Source organism: Palaemon carinicauda, chromosome 25 (assembly GCF_036898095.1).
Source record: "Palaemon carinicauda isolate YSFRI2023 chromosome 25, ASM3689809v2, whole genome shotgun sequence".
Lineage (NCBI taxonomy): Eukaryota > Metazoa > Arthropoda > Malacostraca > Decapoda > Palaemonidae > Palaemon > Palaemon carinicauda.
The window spans coordinates 9,193,641-9,198,043 of record NC_090749.1 but is presented as its reverse complement, the minus strand read 5'-3'; positions in this window follow the sequence as shown (position 1 = coordinate 9,198,043).

Genomic DNA, 4,403 nt, shown 5'->3' with positions numbered 1-4,403 from the left:
CATCAGCATAGTTAAGGTTGGTGGGACGAGCCTGGGACAGCTCTGCCAGATTCACTTTCCTTGTCTGGAGAATAGCATTATTAATTACAGATTTAAGCCATTTAATAAGTACTAGTAGTATGCCAAAAGATGTTTGATTGTAATGTCATTTTATGATCTTATCATCAGCCTAATCAACCGAGACAATTCGAATAACGAAAATGAAAGTGACATATTTCTTCTGTCTTCTTTGCCAACATCTGACTGTGTTGCTTCATCTACCTTGTGAAATTGTATTTGCTGATAAGGGCGTTCCAGAGTGGAATTCTTGCAGAAAATGAACTTTATCTTCATGCCCTTTGTAAATCTATGCATCTCTGTAAGGCTGTTCCTTGGTTCAATATAGGTTAACTGAAAGCCTTAAGGAAATTTCACAAGCAATATTGTATGTACTTTTTTTTTTTCGAAATGTATAACAGCAGAATGATGAAATGGATCCTCCAAATTATTTTTGTTCAGCCATTTAGCAATATTTCTAAAGACAAGTTTGTTTTGCAAATAATTCCTTTCTTTTTACCTTTTATTATAAAAATGATTATATACATTCTAATGATTTACATTATTTTCGTAATTTTTTTTATTACAAAAAAACAGATATGAACTTACAGTATTTCACAGAATTATGAATAAAAATCACTAAAAATTAAAATATAAGGTTTATATCATATAGTTTAATCGTATCTAACGTAGCTTTTTTAGTTATATTGGCTACCAATATAAACTACATTTTCATAGAACTTTATTTTGAGCCAGAAGGACGTTGTTAGAGCGGACTTAATCAAGTGGGGTTCTTTTTTCAATAAGAAAAATTATACATTATTCAATAAGTTCATATCATTTAAGTTTCCATTATAATGTTCATTTTACAAACGTCCTTGATTTATAAGTGCAAATGTTGCAGATTCAAGTAATTTTCCGAAAAATCAGTTCTACATTTCTTTCTATATGATTCTATCAGTATATATCTATCAAAAGGCATGCACCTATATCATGTCAGAGATTCAATATTTTGTAAATATCTTATTTAACTCCTTTTGGAAAAAATGACTAAATAATATTTTGATTTTGACATTCTATTTCTTATGAATATAACCAAGTTTCGGTCATCTATTAAGAGTCCCTTAGATCGTCATTACCACTTGGGAACTCCTGCTACAAGAATCCAATATCTGATCTGAACTAATGATTGTCGTATTTAGGGTTAGAGCTAAATTTAGTTCTCTTGAAAGAATATGTTCATTTAGAGAATATTGGGTAACATTTGTATAAATGATAACTTCCTTGACGATAATTGAAGTTTGCAATATATACATAATGCTGATATTTAATTGTTGCATTATCAGTTAGTCTTGTTTATTATATTTTGTAATATTTATCTGAGTGACTAATGTTAGTATATGAAGATGATAAATTTTAAACCAGTATCAAAGTATAAATGTATGTATTATATATATATATATATATATATATATATATATATATATATATATATATATATATATATATATATACAGTATATATATATATATATATATATATATATATATATATATATATATATATATATATATATATATTTAAAACTGTATATTTTCACGACTGACGTTTCTCTAAGAGATTTGCATAACATTTTCCCACAGAGGAATTTATTATTGCAGTTCCTTTGCAACATTTCCTTTTGGGCGAATTATGCATAACTTTGGTTTGCACGTGACTGCCATATAGCATTCTCCTTGCAAGGGACATTATTCTTTTCTTCCTTTTCATTTTACTTTTATATATTATAATAATTTTATTCTAATTATTGTGAATTTGTTTCAAGAGACTATTGCGTTTCTCTTATGGAAAAGCATTCGTCCTTTGCAAAGAAGAGGAGGGAAGGAAAGTATTTAGCTAAAGTTAAAGATGGACAGCTAGTTAGGCCTACTCAAAAGCAGAAGGAAATGAAATATGGAATATATTAAACAGAAATATATTGAATAAAAATAAACATAAAAACGCTTAATATTAAGTCGTATTAATTATCATATTTAAAAGAAGCGCTTCATTCTTTCGCAATAGTTATATTATGTCTAGTTTCCGAAGAGAGGCTTTATTCAAATCTCCCTTAATAAGCTCACTGTGATTCCCTGCTCAACATGGCCTCCAGCTTCCATTATCTGTTGCAATTATACAATGTATATTTATTAACAACAATGATGCAAACAGTTTAGAACAGAAGCGTGATATGTGGATGATACTGTGCATTAAAGGTATTTGGCAATATTTGATAAAGAATTTGAAACTTTAATATTGCTTCTGTTTCAAAATCCTGTTTTGTGACAATAGAAAGTCCTATGCCAATGGGCGTGCAAGCGAGCTTTCGGTGGAGCTATGCTTGAATGCAATTGCAGGAATGTAGGACTGAGGGAAAGAAGGATATTTCTACCGTAGCTTTATTATAAGCTTCGTCAGGAGAGCTTTTGCTGGAGACTTGAGAGGCACAAGTTCGAAACCGTTTTAATTCTTAATTTTGATGACGTTTCTATATTCAAGTGCATCGCATGGAACAGTTGGAACACCAAACGTATGACTGCTCGGTCTTTCCCCATCCCTCGAGATGGAGGAGAGAAAGTAGTTATACCGTGGTGGGAGGGGAAAGGTGGGAATGGATATATCAATGTGCAAGTGTCTGCATCTCTCTCTCTCTCTCTCTCTCTCTCTCTCTCTCTCTCTCTCTCTCTCTCTCTCTCTCGGAAAACTACGTGACAATTAATCAAATACCATTTAAAGATCAGTTCAAACAGAGGGTAACTATTTTTCTATGTCTCGTTATTTAATTGCAGATGAAGGGATACATATTTCACGTACATCATGTATCCAAGAACATATTGTATCTTCACTGATGTTTAATGAAAAAAATCTCTCTCTCTCTCTTTCTCTCTCTCTCTCTTTCTCTCTCTCTCTCTCGCCTTTATATATATATATATATATATATATATATATATATATATATATATATATATATATATATATATATATATACATATATATATATATATATATATATATATATATATATATATATATATATATATATATATATATATATATATATATATATATATATATACAAAAGTGAGAGAGAGAGAGAGAGAGAGAGAGAGAGAGAGAGAGAGAGAGAGAGAGAGAGAGAGAGAGAGACTATACTGTATGTATATCTGGAACTTAGTTTAACACTCAGCTAAGTGCGTATGATACACGCAAGATATTAAGACGTGTATTGATCATGGTGGTCCACTCCACTGACCACCGCATTCATGTGCGGTAGCGTGGTACTATACCGCGCACATATTCTGCTGCAACGTAGCTAACAGCGTTGCAACACGCTTTGTGGGAAAGCAGGAAGGACTAATGCATTCGAAGGGACTTGGGCACAGGAGTTCTGCGTAAATGTCAGGGCTCCTTAAGGAACTCAAAGTAAATAACGGAGGGAAAAGCAGAAGGAGTCTGATTAAGAGGAAGTTGAAGGATACGACTGAGATAGTGTGGATGCATATTGAGGATGGATGGTGAGGAAGGATTGGAAGGAACCTGTTTAGGGGGAGAAGAATTAGATGGCGAGGTAAGGTGAAGGATTATATGGAGAGAAGAAGTTTGGAGGAAGAGGATGCCTTTAATAGAAGGCATAGGAGAGGTTGCATCAGGCAATGGACGACCCTTGATAATGATAAATTGAAGGATATTCTACACAAAGTACACAATTAATTATCTATTAAACATTAATGCTTCATTATTTTAGCTTCCATTACATTAATACTTTAAGATTAATCATCTTATTGACATTAGAATAATGCTTCAATGTTCACTTTCCGATGATGTTCAGTTCCCTAATGTAAAAGCAGCTCTGAATATCAATATTATTCCTCTCCTCCAGAGACCCAAAATACAAAAACGACTGAATGAAATCCTGATGAAATTTGATGCTGTGATTCTGTGTCTCTTTCCCCCGGAAGTTTTTTCCCTCAAAAGCGTTGGTTCTGAAACATCCTCAGAGCACAACAAAAGAACACATTTCCAAAAGGTAATATTTGCATTAATGTCGAATCCTCATTTGCAATTTCAAATGTTTAAGATAATGATACGTCTCTTTGATTATTTTGATTTAATATATACAACAGTTTCATCTTAGATAGATTACTAGAGAGAGATTCTTTGGCCTCTCCCCTTTCCTCACTTTTTTGTTGATGAAATAGAATAATTTAATTTAATTTTCCTATTCATTTAAGTGTTTTGTGATAATGGAAATTCTATTCTTATTTCTAGCGGTAATTACATACATGACTATTTCGTCAATAAGTTTCTTGGCAGGTAACAATTATCCA